Genomic DNA, 17499 nt, shown 5'->3' on the forward strand with positions numbered 1-17499 from the left:
GCCATGTATCGTGAGATTTTGAGCCAAAACCTCCTTCCATCAGTGAGAACTTTGAAGATGAAACGAGGCTGGGTCTTCCAACATGACAATGATCCAAAACACACCGCCCGGGCAACAAAGGAGTGGCTCCGTAAGAAGCATTTGAAAGTCCTGGAGTGGCCTAGCCAGTCTCCAGACCTCAACCCCATAGAAAATCTGTGGCGGGAGTTGAAAGTCCGTGTTGCTCGGCGACAGCCCCAAAACATCACTGCTCTCGAGAAGATCTGCATGGAGGAATGGGCCAAAATACCAGCTACTGTGTGTGCAAACCTGGTAAAGACCTATAGTAAACGTTTGACCTCTGTTATTGCCAACAAAGGTTATGTTACAAAGCATTGAGTTGTATTTTGGTTATTGACCAAATACTTATTTTCCACCCTAATTTACGAATAAATTCTTTACAAATCCTACCATGTGAATTAATGGATTATTTTTTCACATTTTGTCTCTCACAGTTGAAGTGTACCTCTGGTGCAAATTACTGACCTCCGTCATCATTTTAGGTGGGGGAACTTGCACAATCGGTGGCTGACTAAATACTTTTTTGCCCCACTGTATGGCAGAAAATACAACATGTTTATTTATGCAGATATCACTGATTACCAACTTGTGGGTGATGCCCATGCGCGACGATGGCGCGTAACCATTTTACAATTTGACAGCCCACACTACACACCCGTGTCAAAGACATTAATTGACGACATAGAAATTGATTTGAAAGACGACCAGAATCAACACATACCCTTTTTATACGGTAAGGTGCTTGTCAAGCTACACTTCTGTCCGATAAGACAGCATTTAAAAAAAAATAAAGGATGGTTGTTTACAACACAGGTGAAGCAAAATATGTACGGTATTATCTGAATCAGGCTGGGGGAGAGCTTGGAGGGTATATCAGCACCAGCATGCAGTATGGGGCTGGACTGGGAGGCTTGTTCCGCAGCTTGTTTAGATTTGCAGTACCGCTGTTTAGAAAAGGAGTCAGTATAGTCAAACCCCACCTAAAAACTGCCGCATCAGGCATAGTGTCTGATGTCGTATCCAACATAACCAAACCCGCAACCACTAAGCAGGATGGTAACGGAGTGTATGTGTATACGCCCAATACTTCAAAGACCCCACCCACAGGACACACTATGTCTAACAAGTGTAAAACCACAAAACCCGCCAGGAGACCCAGCAAAACCATCGCGCGGAGTGAAAAAAAACCCAGAGCCAGTCGTTCAAAAACTACAGCGTTTGACATTTTCTAAATGGCACTGTTACACAGTCAATCTGGAGAATGTGTAAAAACAGAGCTGGACCGGTTTACCATTCCCTACACACAGACTAGCATTGAGAAAAGCACATTTATTGAAATACTTCCAGTGTTGGCAATCACTGACGGAGGCCCGATCGAGTTTTACATCTCATCGTCTGGAGAAGATTACCTGGATCTAAACGACACATATATCTACACGCGTGTGAGAATCACAAACGCCGATGGCACAAACTTGACTGGGGATGCAAATGTAGGATTTGTTAATTATCTTGGATGTTCTAACAAGTCTATGTTAATTTGGGAGATAGACTCACTAGCCAATCATCCAACACGTATCCATACAGAGGTGTGATAGAATGTCATCAATTATAATAAGGACACTTTAGACACACAGTTCAGCACCGGGTTATTCTGTAAGGATACAGCATCACACATGAATGACACATCCATAGAAGGGGACAACCAAGGCCTTGTGACCAGAGGCAGATATACAGCGAATAGCAGCATTGTTGAATTGATAGCGCCTGTACATGCAAACCTGTTTTTTCAAGAAAAAACTATTACTTAATGGAATAGATCTGTCACTGAAATTTGTGCGCTATAAAGACAAATTTGCTCTCATGACAGCGGATGACAATGCGTACAGAGTTAAAATTGTCTCAGCCAGTCTGTTTGTCAAAAAAGTAAGCGTCTCATTTATACCAGCAAGGCATATTTATACTTAAATTTGTCATCATAAGCGTCTCACCAAGCGTCACACTTGCGCACAGCAAGGCATTGCATCATGCAAATGCAAAATACACTATAGACAGAGTATCTTTAAAGACTTTTTCCATACCTGCTGGGGCAAGAATGATAACTACTGACAATTTATTTATACCTAAATTTGTCATCATTGCCTTCATTGATAACGAAGCTTACACAGGCAGCCTCACCTGTAATCCATTTAATTTCAAAAACTGTGATATAGAATTAATTTCTTTATATGCTGATGGTCAGGCTTATCCTGCTAAACCGTTCCAGCCAAATTTCCAGAGTAAACAGTATACCAGAGAATTCTATCAGTTGATACAAACCGCTGGAAGACATTTAAAGGACAGACTACTTGCCATAACTGGTGACGACTTTGGTAGCGGGTAAACTTTATTCTGTTTCAATCTGGAAGCTGACAAAGGACATTCAGGCAATGTATCATTAATTAAAAATGGGAATGCGAGGCTTGAAACCCATTTCAGAAACCCACTACCCCGCACAATGAACATCTTGTGCTATTCCGTATTTGATTCAGTCATTGAAATAGCTAACATGAGACAGGTGCTCTTGGATTACTATTGAGACAAACACTGTCATGAACACTATAAAAACTATACAACTATCAGCTGTGATGGGCAGGATTATCAATAAAAACACATTTTCTAGGTGTGTTAGCCATGCAATCAGCTACCCATTGCACAGCTTCAAGGACTCCCGGCTATGGCTATTGTAAACACTCACTCTTCTACAATGCCCGGGGAACACTGGCTTGGTGTGTCGCTTTGTCAACAACATAGAACCTGTGGCAGTATGCAGCGATTATGTGTGTGTGCAACGTGGATACTGATATGTACTAGTGGCTATAATAAAAGACAATATGAGAGCATGATTTAATCGAGTCAATGGTATTTATTATCAAAAATTGTTGCATATATTATACAGTCACATCATACATGCTTCAAGTGTAATAAAGAAATCAAAAATACATTAATAATAACAAAAAATATATTTAACATTGATAAAAGAAAAAACATTAACTATAATAAAAGAAAACAATCTAACCGCAGCAGTTAGTGAAAACAAATTACAGCAGAAAAACAACAGTCAATATTTTTGGCAGAAAAATAAACAACATTACAGCTGTGATAAGATATAGTCTGAATTCAAAAATCCAACCACTCAACAGGACCACCCTTTAATTTATTTTTTATTTTTTCTTTAAATGTACTATCACGCAGTGGGACTGACAAGGGTCAATCAGTGTGTGACCTTCTTTATACAAGGCAATGGTCTTATGTACGCTGATAACGGTATGTTTAAATCTGAAACAGCCTTTAAAAAACTCTGTCCAGCCTATAGATCTGTGTGTGGTTGTGACAGCTTTAATCAGGTCATAAATGTGCGAACCCGGGATGGTGCGTTTATCAACAACAATTTCGCCTTTGTCATTGTAAGAAATTAAGTCCGGCGAATGGTTCAGAGCTGACAGAATGAGTTCTGCATTCCGCCTACTCCTTTTTGGTATGTGTGTCAAAACACTCTCTGCAATAAAATCCTTCACCCCAACATCACCATAAACAGGAGGGGTGACCGCAGGTGGGACTTGCACATCTGTGTTAAACTGTTCCGGTAGTGATAAAGACAAAACACTCTTTTCACGGGCCCCTTGTCTCACAACTGTTAGGTATCTTTGGAGAATATCGCCATATTTTTTAGCTTTCTCATACACATCTATGTCTGATTCATGTAACACATGAAGCATCTCCTTGTCCAAGTCATTCTGAGCCTGCTGTCTGATGTTGCCTGTGTGCTGTTGCGGTTGCTTCAATAAGTCCAGCTGATGTTGAGGCACCAAAAACATCTTTTGCACATGCTCCATTGTCACCTGTTTGCTATCAGACTGGTTATAAAAGGGATTGCAGCCCCTAATAAGGGTAGTAAAAACCCTCCAGATTGAAAAAGAGAAAGACAATCAACCAAAGTTTTTATCAACAATCAGTCTGATTAGAGATGTTTTCTTTTTTAGCCGTTTGTACTGCTGATTGGTCAGTGGAATGTTACCTTGCAATACGTTAAAGGCTATCTCACACAATGCATTGATGAAATCCAAGCCAGCATTGCTAATAATAACTCTGCATAGAGCCGGTGGAGACTTTTATATCAACTCCAACAGAGACAGATTCCTCCGCATGCGTGATGACATCCTTTCACCTCTTCACTGTTTTTTGTTTTGGGATATAAACAACCAGACGGTATGACAGCAAATTTGTTCTGAGTTTTAAATAATCTGGGGTCTTGGCTTTATAGTCTATTAAAATATACCCATATGTTGTGGGTGTGGCATCATTAAACGCTTCCCTAAAATATTTAGTATTACCAGGAAACATTTGTCTACCTAAAAGCATGATTTGATATTTATCTCTAGGATTGTTAAACAATATTAGGTAGTTAGTGTTCAAGGAAATAGTTCTTCTGGATTTTCCTTGAATAAACAAATTCTGAACCAGATATATACAACTCAAATTCCTATGATGCACATACTTTGTGAACACATTTTGTACTTCTAAATTGTTGGCGGCATCGTTCATTACATCGTCTATAATTAACAAATTGTTCTTGTCTGTAGGCAGAAGGGTGTCATCAGCCAGAGATTCGGGTATACCGTTAACAAAGTTTATGTCTCTTATCTTATCTTAAGAAGCTGGTCATAGAGTGGCTGCCAGCATGAGCATATATACACAATGTTATCAATGCTGTGTGAAATAATCCTGGAAGCATTTTCAATGACATTTTTGACAAAAAAAAAAAAAAAAAAAGTCTTGCCGCAGTTACTGGGACCGCTGACCACCATGCTGAACGGGTGCTGCAACCTGGCATCAAACCCATGATCTAATTTAAAATCCATAAGGTTGTGTAGTATAGTCTGGGAGCACACGGCGCTTGTTGTAGACAACTTTAAGCTTCTTCACAACGGTTTCATTCTTCAAATGAAGCTTCTTTTTATCGCGTTTGATATTATCAGACACAGCCACTAGGCGTGTGTCTGATTGGCTACAACTTGTGAACTAAACCTTAAGGATTTGTGGGTGACAACTTTGGAGTTTAGTGCGTTCAGTGTTACACCTTTACAGTTGACCTGGGTTTTGCCCAGCGATGTGTGATACGCGTAGCATTTTGGCCCACCGGAAACAAATTCTATTGTGTGATCCTCCACACCTCCCTTTCCAGAGTCTAATTCGCTGGTGAGATCCCCCCAGTCATTCAGTCGCCAGGGCGTGCTGTGAAAATGACGCTGTCTGTATCACAATACAGCACATGCTGCTGCAAGTTATCTAACAAATCATACAGCATGAGTCTGGCGTGTCTTGAAGTCTTCATGGCCCCCACAAGGACATTAATGTTCTTCACGCGGGATGCTCTACCATCAGCGTGGCGCCACTTCACCATGGCGACGTCGTCAGAGATTAAACAAAACTGCGGCACGTCGTACTGGTCGCTGAACATTAGCTGAACTTGTTGCCATTTGTCAAGTGTTTTCACATGTTCTGGATACTCTGAGGCCTCCTGTTTAAGTTTTAGAAAAGCTTTCACATAGTCTTTAAACATTGTGTCAGTCTTGTTGGGGAAGTGCCACACCTCATCAATAGAAACATTCCAGTATCCTTTCTCAACAGCTTTTTCAAGCTCAAATGAGACCCACTGTTCCCGCATGCTGTGTGCTGGTTCTGGTCTTCAGCGCACATGCTGCAGAGCGGAAACATCAGTTTACCATGGCACCTGTAGGGAAGGACTGTGTGAAAAAGACCTCTTGGAGGCAGGACTGTGCATTTAACAAAACCGAAATAATTTTCTAGTCTGTCAAAGTTGGTGTAAATGATTTGAGGGTGTCCTACAGGATAATCTTTTTTAGATTGCACTGTGGGATAGCTTCACTTTCGGGTAACATTTAACACAGCCCTGGTGAAAATATCCTGCAAATTCATAAGCCCTGTTACTTGTGGGGTCAAAGCAGTCCACAAAAATATGGCCCAACCCTCTGTTCGCCTCCTTTGAGAGCATGTTTTATCACTGTGTTGGTAGTGTGGGACAGCCATTCAATAGAGACGTTTGAAAACGTCTTATTCTGCTCAACGTATGCACCATCATACGTGAGAGCGAGCGTGTCTCTAGGCAGAAACAGTGTTTTATACACACACCCATACTGAACGCAGCCAGGGTGGTATACATGAATGGATCAACTTGTGTACAACCCAGTAGAGTGTCACAATATATGGTGCATGCTTTACGCAGGACATCAACATCGTTAACACAGTAGCGTCTGACTTCAGCCTGAAAATCAAAGGGGGTTCTGTGAGGCGGTCTGATACCATTCCATGAAACTCGCCTTACCACTTTCAGACATGCGCTCATAGCCATAGAAGGATGGGGCTGGGTACGGACCAACACAATACTCATTATCCCTCGTGTTGAATCTGTGTGGGAAATGGCCCTTCTGCAGGTCATGAAAACTTAAAGCAGAGGGTATTTTGGCAAGTCCCATGGGCAAAAAGCTGAACGAATCAATCCACCGCTGGTCATAGTCCCTGTCATGCATCAGAATCACACGGCTCCCTCTCATTGTGACGGTAGGTGTTATGCCCTGCATGACAAAGTACTCCAGAAGTATGTAGTTATCAAAGCCAGATGCATTATAGGCTATGAATGTGTACCCACGAAACCTCGGACGTCTGTAATGCTGCACAAACACCTCCACACATTTTAATGTATTATATGTGAACTTGTTACCCTTCAGATCAGACACACACACAAAGTTGGCCCCATGTCTGCCGTTGTGATACCGTGTCTCAAAATCATATAAAATATATTCATCACAAGGGTTCCGTTTTTCAACAGGCTGTATGAAACACTGATGCTCAGAGTCCCTGGCTAATTTAGGCTCGTGTCAGTGCTCACATTTAGGGTGGACACATCTGTGTGGTGATTTCTTTGATTCTTTATATGTGACACCACAACTCATGCAATACTTCATACTGTGGTGATGACAGAGTGTGAAACATATGTTGCATCTATATTTACAGCTGTGATAGAGCGGTGCTTCCTATGCGTTGTAACAGAAATTACAAACATAGCATGCCCCGAGAAAACCTGATGGCTTTTCAATCAGGTGATAATGTTCATTGTGCAGGTACAATCATTACAGTGTGTGGATTTGGCTCATCATGTGTGAAAAACCTATGCAGACGTTTACACCCTGCTGCGTGATAATAGATTACTTCCTTAATGTTTAGGTGTTTCTCAAATTTGCCGGCATCAGAGAATGACACTGGCTGTAGTGCATAGACCTACTTGAGCATTTAACTGTTTAGCAGTAGCAAGTTTTTCATGCTCAGGGGATGTTGAATTTAATGAATGTGCTATGCAAAGGGAGAAGCACAAATTGTGTGTGTTGTTTGGTGTGTACAAATGTTTACCCTTCTTTGAGAGAATCTCATCATAAGAGATGTTTGCCAGTTTTAAGCGAGCACCATCGCTACTGTTTTGAGCAACCGTGACAATAAACTCTAATTCAACATGACCGATAGATTCGTCATTACTTTGCATAACTTGAGCTATTTGGTTGAGAAACAGGTCAAGGTCATACTGATCATCAGGATTTAAAACAGCTTGAACATCAGAAGCCAATGAGGGCCCTTGCAGGACCACATTCAGAACACAGCCCTGCTGAGATCCATCCACAGCTCTATCACATTGGCGAAGCAGTTTCTAACTCTTTCTGGCAGTTGTTCAGGATCATCAAGACTTATGTCCCTAAAATCAAGGTGCTCACGCAAGTCTCGGGCGTTGAAATTAGGTATCTCTCTAATGCCAAGTTGACTGACTGCCAGACCCAAACTGAACAATGGGCTCGACTACTGCAGCACCTGTTTGTGAATGGTTAACACTTAAGGAATTTCCATTGTTTGAGGGGTTGTGTGGTGATGCGTCAGCAGCAGCTGCAGCAGCACCCAGATACGCATGTACGCTAGGTGCACACCCCCGATCAGGTGTGACAGAAGCCTCAGTAATAAGACAGTCAGTGGTAGCCTGAGTAACAACAGTCCCTGCAGAAGCCATGGCAACAGGCAAATCTGGATGTGAATCGGTTGCATGATCAGCAGCATCAATATAAACAGCATCAGGTTCAGAATGAGTTGGGCAAGGACGTGCATTAGACACAAGACTGCCTACTACAGTGACACTATTAAGTTTTGCATGCAAACTTTTGAATTGTTTATTATTTGCGCAGCCCACTAGTTAAAAGCCTCAAAGTCAAACCATTTAGCCGAGTGAAGGTACCAAAATTGTGTTTGAATAATTTACGGAGTGGGTCCATGGTGTGGATTTTAAAAGTCAGCGATTTAAAAATCTGCTACTAATGAGATCTAATAAACCCCAGGTATTGTGTATTGCCTGGGTGATACCAGTTAGACCACCTGCAATTTCTTGCAAGTCGCCCTGTGCTGCTTCTTGTTGTTGGTTGAGTTTAGCTGCCATTTCTTGCAGGTTCCTCTGTACTGCTTGTTGATTTTGGCGAGCATCGATCAAAGATAGTATATCGTTTTTGAAGCAGAATGACTCTGTTCTGAAGTAGAGGTGCTTGTAGCATTTAAGTATGCGTCATATGCCTGTGATATTTGAGAGTCTGTTATGCAGCCTTCTTCAAAACCTATGTCTGAATCACTGTTGTTTCTGAGACATTCTGGCGTGATGGGTATGTCAACTATATTGAAATCTGATAGACTGTACTCAAAAACATCGCTGAAATCACAAGGCAGGCACTCACTCTGGGGTATGATGGAGAATGGCTCTGAGTCTCCTCTGTTGCACAAAGCTTGTGGTTTTTCTTGTTGTTGTTGTTCTGGGAGTTGAATATCATGTAAATATTCCAAAAGCATCAAGGGGTCTTCATGGTCCACCTCATGGGAAGGGGTTGTGTGATTGCTGTGGAGATAGACGTGTGTTAAAAACATTATAAATACACACACACACACACACACACACACACACACACTATCATTTCAAAAACCGTATATGCTTGCGTCTTGATTTATTTATGACTATACTCACCCACTCGCACTGTATTCTGTCTCAGGCCTGGTGTATTAGAGCATTTGTAATTATTTAAACTTTTTTCCTTTAAATTGGTTGACATGTATACTGAGACTTGTATACATACCTAACGTAAGGTTTGGTCTTATCGCCCCCGCTTCTGTAAGTTTTTCTGGACAGCTTATTGACCCTATGCCCGGGGGAAAAGCACAGTTAATACACGGTTTAAACAAAACATACTTATATTTAAAATGTGTGTAACACTGTGTATACCTTGTGTTTTTTAGAGGTGTAGTTTGACCTGCCTGTGATCCTGTAGAATGAGACAGAAACATACATTTTAAATGTTACTATATAAGAAACAGGTAAGATTGTTTCTAAAACAATGAGACATCGTAGAAAAAAAAAAAACTGGTTTGCGTGAGCGCATGACTATTTAAAAAAAAAAAAAAAAAAAAAAAGAGAAGAAACACCAGCCTTGTGTGAAACGTATGCTGTCCTATTGTGACGAGCTCCTAAAAATTAGGCTTTTGTTTTAGAAAAGAAAACAGATTGAATATCCTATGATATGCTATGATATAAATTTAAAAATACAATAATAGTATCGTTTTACTTACCATATATGAAGTCCATGTTAAAAATAAATAAATAAATAAAAAATTTTTTTAAAAAAAACACTGTTAGCTTTGCTGACCGTTCTGCTGAACGAAGTGTTGTGCTCGCGAGGGCTGTTTTGTAGTAGTGAGGAAAAATACAGTGTGTCTGATTAGGGTGTTTTTATATAGGTGGGGCTGGTTTCAGTTGACCTCTGAAATGCAGAGATAAAAGAGTAGGATGTAAAGAAAAAAAGGTTTAAAAACCTTTGGAGGTTCAGTTGGACATGGTTTCAGTTGACCTCTGACATGGTGAGATAAAGGAGCAGTTTACAATGAAAAAGGTGTAAACTATGGAGGTACAGTTGGGATGTGTGTGCTGGGATGCTCTTGATAAGGAAGCCTCTTTAAATGTTTTCTGACCTTTGGGGTGTGACAAAGTGGAGGAGCAGTTGTAATGCTCTCCATTTGTCCCATATGTGTTTGCCTTTTTTTTTGCACTTTGTACACATTATTCTGTTTCTATGTATTTGCTATGATTTGCTATTTGTAAAATAACATTGCTTCACTCACTATCCTGAGTTTGTTTGTGTAAGCGTTTTGTTGCTGGCAAATTAAACATTCTGCAAATTAAGGCAAATACAAATTACATGTTTCTTTATATTTTATTATGTTACAGATTAAGTCATTTGTTCATACTTACTTTGTTTGTCTCTTCAGTCTTCGTGAGGATCAGGTGTGGGGGAAACATCCGCCTGGCATTTCCTCATTTTAAAGTCTTGATGATGTCACATATGACATCAGCAGGTCAAACCAAGTGGAGGGGTTTCTTTTTCCATAGAGATGCTTCCTTTTGTTGGTGTTAAGGTTTAAAGGGATTTGTTGAATGTTTTTCCTTTCCTTAATACTGCCATTTAGTTGTGTAAATGTGCATATTAGAAGTGTGTAGAGGTTTTGTGTTTTTAGATCATCTGTGTAGAGTTTTAGGTCCCTCAGTTTGAGTGAGTGGTACTGGCTGGGCAATTGGAGGGAAATTGATGGCCCTATTTAAAGCCAGTCTCTACCAGTAGTGATGGCCAAATGAAGCTTTCCGAAGCACTGAAGCTTGTATTGAAAAACGGTTCATTACTCGAAGCTTTTCAACAGTCCTCTCCGGTGACATCTGGTGGTGAAAATTTTGAAGAGCAGCTTGAATCTGCAAAATAAAGGACGATCTGATTTCCTCGTGTGTCAGCATTGTTCCCACATCATCATAATTAATGTTGTTCCAGGTTCAACATTGCAAGTGACCAATCACCTTCTTGTGACGTCATTCCTTTGCGACTTCGAAATACCCGCCTTCGATTATTTCGAAATACAAGTGAAGAAGCGAAAAACCGCCGCCTGTCCGCCGAATTTGAAGTCAATTTAGGATACTTTCCTTTAATAAACTGTAAGCATTATACATATGTTCCTCACTTGGCTTGCTGTTTGTTTGCTAGCGATAGGCTACTTGACGACAGCATTAGCTAACCAGTGTTCTCTAGACCAGCGTTCCCCAACTTTTTGGGTGTTTCGTGGCCCGGGGGTTGGGTCAGGCAAAATTGCAGTAGCTTCCCTGATCATTTTACAAACATAAGTGAAGAGAATCTGGACTAAAAGGCCTAGACTTATGGTTGTGTGCTGAATCTATGAATCAAACTATCACCTGGAAACATAATTAACTGGTCCATCGCTGTGAAACTGGACATGAGTTCTTGATTCTATGGAGATTAACAGTAATCCAGAAATTTACAAATTTGTCCTGGTACATCGCGTAAATGTTGTCCCAGGGACATCGCGTAAATGTTGTCCCTGGGACATCATGTAGAATTTGCCCTGGGACATCGTGTAAATGTTGTCCCTGGGACATCGTGTAAATGTTGTCCCTGGGACATCGTGTAAATGTTGTCCCTGGGACATCGTGTGATAGCTTGTAAATAATGGAATGAAAATTATTGATTGTTATTAACTTGTGAAAAAGAAGTGTAACAAATCCACATGTTATGTTCTTACACCCTTACAGAAACTGTGACTCCTTCACAATGTCAGGTAAATGTCAACTCATGTTGAATAATCAACCAATCAAGCCTTTTATTATCACATGCAATGTTACACGTACAACTGCAATGAAAATTTCACCCCCTTCTGACCATACATATATTGCTTAAACATCACATTGGGAAGACAGGTCGGAAACAGTTAGGAAGGTCAGAAAACAATTTAATTAATAGATGAGGAGGAGAAAAAAGAACTACAACCAGACAAAGCTCCTAGAAGACTGAAATGGATGATGGTTGCAGCATGCAAAAAGAAAATGATATCTGTTGACTACAGCATATGCTTTCTCACAGATTACCTTGTGGGAGTAGCTGGACCAAACTCTATTGGTATTTCAAGTTTGAAATCCCTGTTTGACCAGACTAACATTTCAGATGAGGTACCTCTTGACATAAAAATCCTTTTATGTTGTCATAAAACTAATGTTAAATTCTGCTTTAAATACACTTTATTGTACAATTTACTTAATGAATCGTATTCCTTAGTTCTGTTTTTATTTATATGTATTTATTTATTTGTTTTATAAGGTAATAGATGGCCTAATCTATTTGCAGTGTGAGGTATGTTGAAAAGCTTGTTTGATCATAATGACATAGCATGTTTACGTTTTTTGTAATGTATTTGAAAACATAGGTGTATTTATGTTATTTTTATAGAATTTCCCTCACATTTATCCAATACCAAGCCAAATCACTGGAAAAATTTTGGATGGGTCCACAAGAGCACAAAGTGCATACTTTTTGAAGGTATGACTTGGACTGTGGTAACTATGTTCTTATCACAAAGGGTTTATAAGTTGCCACTATAAACAAACAGCATTTTCCAAAATTGAAGCCTTGTCAGAAGAACCTGAAAAATACCTTTCTGAAACCTTTTCTGTGTAAAGACTTGTTCAAAAGCAATGCACACAGATTAAAACATTTCTGTCTTGGCCAACTGATAAAGAACACCAAAAATTGAGTGGTGCGTGTTGAGTCTGTGGTCTTGATTTGTTTTGTACACACTATAGAAATTAATTAATGTAAACCAAAAATGACACTTTCTATATGTTTGTGTATCTGCAGAATTAATTACAAGTCTCACCTGACAAGCTTTTGCAGTTTTGCAGTGTCATTCTTGACAGAAAAACATACTTGTCACATTATTTTTATTTCCAGAAAAACATCTTTCAGATGTATGAGTAATTGATTGGAGCCTGTCTGGAAAACGGCAGCCACTGGACCTTGTTTGTAAGTTGCACAGATTTTGCACTCTCTCTAGTGCATGATACTTTTCAGTGTCCCTCATTAGGAAAGCTCAAGGCCCAAGCCTACCATATCCATCTTTTTACAAAACAGTTTTGTGACATACCCAAGAGGACCATAGTCTATATGAATTCATTTGGCGAGTCGGAGGTCAGAAAAAGTGCGGTGTTGAAAAACTGGAGGTAATTAATTAACATATTTAACATAACATATTTAATTTAATTGAAATCATTACCGAACGTGGTTATTGATTTCTCTATATGCTTTTTATTTGTAATAACTGCGATCTCTCAGCTCATTTGCTTCAGCAAGAGGCTGCGCTGGAGAGTGGACCTTGTCACATGTGAGCCACCCACATCAACAGGATGGGAACTCATGTGGAGTGCATGTCATAATGGTACTGAAAACTATAGCTTTAACCTATATAAGTAATGTTTACATTTTTGCCTATTCAGTTTTTAAAGCCTTAGAGGCAGGATGGTAAAATCTCAATTTTTTTTGTAGATTGAACCATTTCAGCAGTAATGCTTTGCTTTGGTTGCTCTGTTTTTTTTTTCCTCGGGGGGGGGTAAAAACAAACAAACATTTCTTTGTTAATCTAATTCTTTTTGTTCTTTTTTTTTTTTTTCTTCTTCGTCAATTATTAGTTTGCCCAATCTCTCATTGACGGTAAAACACAAGTGGAGGAGTACAACACTGAAATCACAAAGCTCGGGTCTCGACTTTGCCGCTACTTATTTTCCTCAATAGGTAAAGATAAAATTAGCTGCCTTCTTTTTCTCTAACATTGGAAAATGTAACTTGTACTTAAACAAATTATATTTTGCAGATCGAACTAGGAAGTGCAGTCAGTGCTGGTGTGTGATTGCAGCCAAAGACCGGGTACACTATGACATGTCCTTAGCCATATAGATTGTTTATTTAATGGACTTTGTTCATTTGTTTTTTGTTTGTTTATTTCTTCTTCTTTTTTTTCTTTTTTTAATTCACAGGTGCAGTGCCAGAAATGTGGTGCATACAAGCACATGCGTTGTTCAAAGTCTGTTTGTGGCATGTGTATCTTCTGTGAGAGTAAGTCACAATATAACTAAACAACGTCCAAAAATGTTTAAAGTGAATTTTTTTTTCGTAATTTTGCCTTTGCACACCAGGACTGTGTAATTAAAGTGGACGTTTCAAGATCCAGTTTTTACACAAAACTATTTTAGACATAACTGTGTCGTATTGTGGGGATTTCTCTTCACAATTAAATTGATATAGTGCTGTTTATATCATTCTTCTTTATGTAACAGCACAGTGCAGCACAGCAGAGGGAAAGGAGTTGTGCAGCATAGTGGGTGGCTATACAGGAGGAGCAATAGAAGTAGCCAGTGAAGAATGTCATCAGGGAAAGCATCAGGCAGCGAATGACAAAGGAAAAGTTCCTAAGGGAGAGAACATCTGCAGCAAATCGACAAGTAACAGTGAGATAGGAAGACTGACAGTCAGAGATGAAGGTACACAGACTGAAAGAGATGAAGGTACACAGACTGAAGACAACGAAAAAGAAGCAGAAGTATACGGCACAAGTCTGAGTACAGATAATGCTGCTGCTGCTGATGTTGACAGGATCGATGCAGATGCAGAATTTCAAACTGATTCAGAAGGAACTAGTACAGTTTACAGAGTGCATGGTCGCTTATCTGTACCAAGCTCAAAAAAGAAAACCTACACAATAACAGAAGACGAGATCAAGCGCAGAATCAATGCAGAGAACATGTCAGTTCATGTTTTCAGAGGTTTGATTGGGGTAGGTATACATTTCGTGATTTTGATGTCACCTGAAATAAATCCGGGTTACTCGTATCAATGAAGTGACAATGTGGCTGGAAATTGTGCATTTGCTGCAACATATACACAATTACACCATGTAAACAAAAGCATTTAACTTTGTGTGCGTGTGTGTGTCTCTCTCTGCTCTTTTGGTGTTTGCACTTTTTCTTTTTTAGGGCCGTAAAGCCAAACTGCCCGCAATGATTCTTGACAGGCCTAAGAAGGCCAAAACTAAAGTAACAGTGTTTAGTGTTCTGAGTGAAGAGGAGGCTGGGGAGCTAGCCCTCGGGTTTGCCGGAAGATTGGCCTGCGATGTCACAACAGACATGGTCTGTAAAGGCATCGACCATTCAAGTGCTGATATGACAAAGTAAGTTAGTAAAACAATATGAAAGTTGTATCTTTTTTGGTATTATTTGTCATTTCCCCGTATTTGGGTTATTGGTGTAACATTGTTAATCGTACTTTCTAATAACAGACAGACTCTTCTCAAAATCCAACACAATCTTAAACATGAGCTGACTGATTCCTCAACCTTCAGTTTGCTGACACACACCTTTGGCCCCGCTGCACTGGATTCTGTCATTTCATTCCTGTGTGAAAAACTTGATCTTGTCTCTTAAATAATGAAACCTTTTGTGACTTTTGTTTGTTCTGTAAATCAGAATCTTGAAAATTGTTCATTGTTGTTCTAAGTTTGTGTTAACTATTTGGCAAAAATGATTGGTTCCTAATCCAAACAGCATAATGACTGTTCTAACACATATCTTAAAAATGCTACAAAGAAAGAAAATTATCACATATGTTTCAATATGAATGTAATTGTGTCACACTCGGTTTGTAGTAGCTTTCCTGTTTTATTTTGAGTTTTGGTATGTTTACACTGTTATTTTTATTTCCCGTGTGTTCGTCTTCCCTTATTAGTTTTACTGTATTTAATTAGTCTGATTTAATAACTTATAATTATTTACTTTCCAGTGTGTATATATGCTCCTCGTTTGGATTATTGTTTGTTTGAGTTCTGCCTGTCTTTTCTATTAAAGATTTGGACTTTTGGACTATTAGTGGACCTCGTAGGTTTTTATTCTGTTCAATTGGTAATTGACTGGGTTTAATTTAGTGGCCTGGAAAACAGGCCGGAGGGGTCTGGTCATTTTAACCCCCTAAGACCCGAAATCTTCCATGGCATGCATTTTTAATTTCTCTTTGATATTTGGGCCGATTGGAACCCGATGAATGTAAAAAGAAAGAATTACCAGGTTTTGTTTTTTTTACCTAATTTTTGTTTCTGAGAAAAATGAGAGCCACATATGAGGACATTAATTTGAAATTTCGATAGAACAGTTGCAGTATAATGTCCTCATAACTGTATATCAGGCACTTGTTGATCAAGATTTAGTATTTTGGTCTAAATAACCCAAAATGTGATGTCCACATATGTGGACGCCAGGCTGGAGTAAAGTGTTAGAGCTATTTATACCTATGTAAACTTTTATACACTGGTTTTTACCTGTCTTGTTTCAGAAAGGTTTAAAAGGGTAATGTCCACAGTTTATTTGTTTATTTATTTGTTTGAATTCAACATATTTTATTAAAGTAATTGAGCTTGAACACAGAAAAAACTGAATCAAATAATCATAAAATCAAATCACTTGCACTATACTGAAGTCTAATCTACTCTGAGCTAATGCCGGTTTCCAACACTAATGATTGGGTGAAGGAGAGAGATGAGGGTGTGCACGGCCACTGGTGCTCTTATCCCTGTTCTTTGTGATACAATCCAACAGGAAAGCAGTCAAACCCTTGGACATTAGCCAAGTTAACGTTCACAAATATATACACACAGAGGAACTCTGAGCCCCAATGTCAGCATTAGCACAAACATGCCACTTCATACCAAATCTCAGTGTGAGGTCAGGTGTTAGTCTCATTCCATTACTCTGGCTATATTTTCTTACTCATTACTATTAAACTTATACTTAAGACTAACTATTAACAAAATCACACCCCAATAACTCTGTTATTACACTTTGTATTTAATCATAAAAAGGCTGGATGTTGAAACCTTTTACTTCTATTTTGTATGAGCCAGGATTCTCAACAGCTGATACTCTATGTCCAAAAAGTGACAGGTATCGTTTTATGGAGCAAAAAACTTAAGAGCGCATATTTTATAAATAATACCAACAATTACAAATGCAGACCTTTAATAGTAATAAGTAATCCTTTATTTATAATGCATAGCAATATAAAAATAGTAACATATGAAAATATTACAATGGGCACAGATGAATTTGTATCAAAAACAGCAACCAAGCCTAAGTAATGAATAACACACATAAATAACAACTGCTTGAGAGACCAAACAATTTCTTTTCATCTGTTCCTTGGCAGAAAGTTAAGACAGCTATTCAGCTTTAGGTTTCAATAAACAGAAGTAATGGATGCAGTCCCTTTGAAATGTCACACAAAAGTCTACTTGTGCATATACTTAGCTTTAACTCTTCTCTTTTTTGTTTTGTATTCCAAAAGGTTTTCATTTTCTCCAGAGGATGTCTCTCTTTCAGTGGTTATCGACTGTTCACATTCATTTTCAGACTGTTGGAATGTCGATGCTGGCCGAACGTTT

General features: G+C 39.1%; 1 long non-coding RNA gene across 3 annotated transcripts; it reads left to right on the forward strand.

Moving 5' to 3' along the window:
* The first annotated feature begins 11811 nt into the window (after positions 1-11811).
* LOC145422297 (uncharacterized) lies at positions 11812-13846 on the forward strand. Of its 3 annotated transcripts, XR_013903587.1 has the most exons (7): positions 11812-12193; positions 12342-12374; positions 12471-12560; positions 12972-13043; positions 13152-13240; positions 13353-13455; positions 13706-13846. It is a non-coding gene; the product is annotated as an uncharacterized LOC145422297 (long non-coding RNA). The 3 variants fall into 3 exon arrangements; XR_013903586.1 differs by having other exon boundaries at positions 12972-13455; positions 13706-13845; XR_013903585.1 differs by lacking the exon at positions 13706-13846 and having other exon boundaries at positions 12972-13668.
* Positions 13847-17499: the final 3653 nt, after the last annotated feature.

Source organism: Astatotilapia calliptera, chromosome 3 (genome assembly GCF_964374335.1).
Source record: "Astatotilapia calliptera chromosome 3, fAstCal68.1, whole genome shotgun sequence".
Taxonomy (NCBI): domain Eukaryota; kingdom Metazoa; phylum Chordata; class Actinopteri; order Cichliformes; family Cichlidae; genus Astatotilapia; species Astatotilapia calliptera.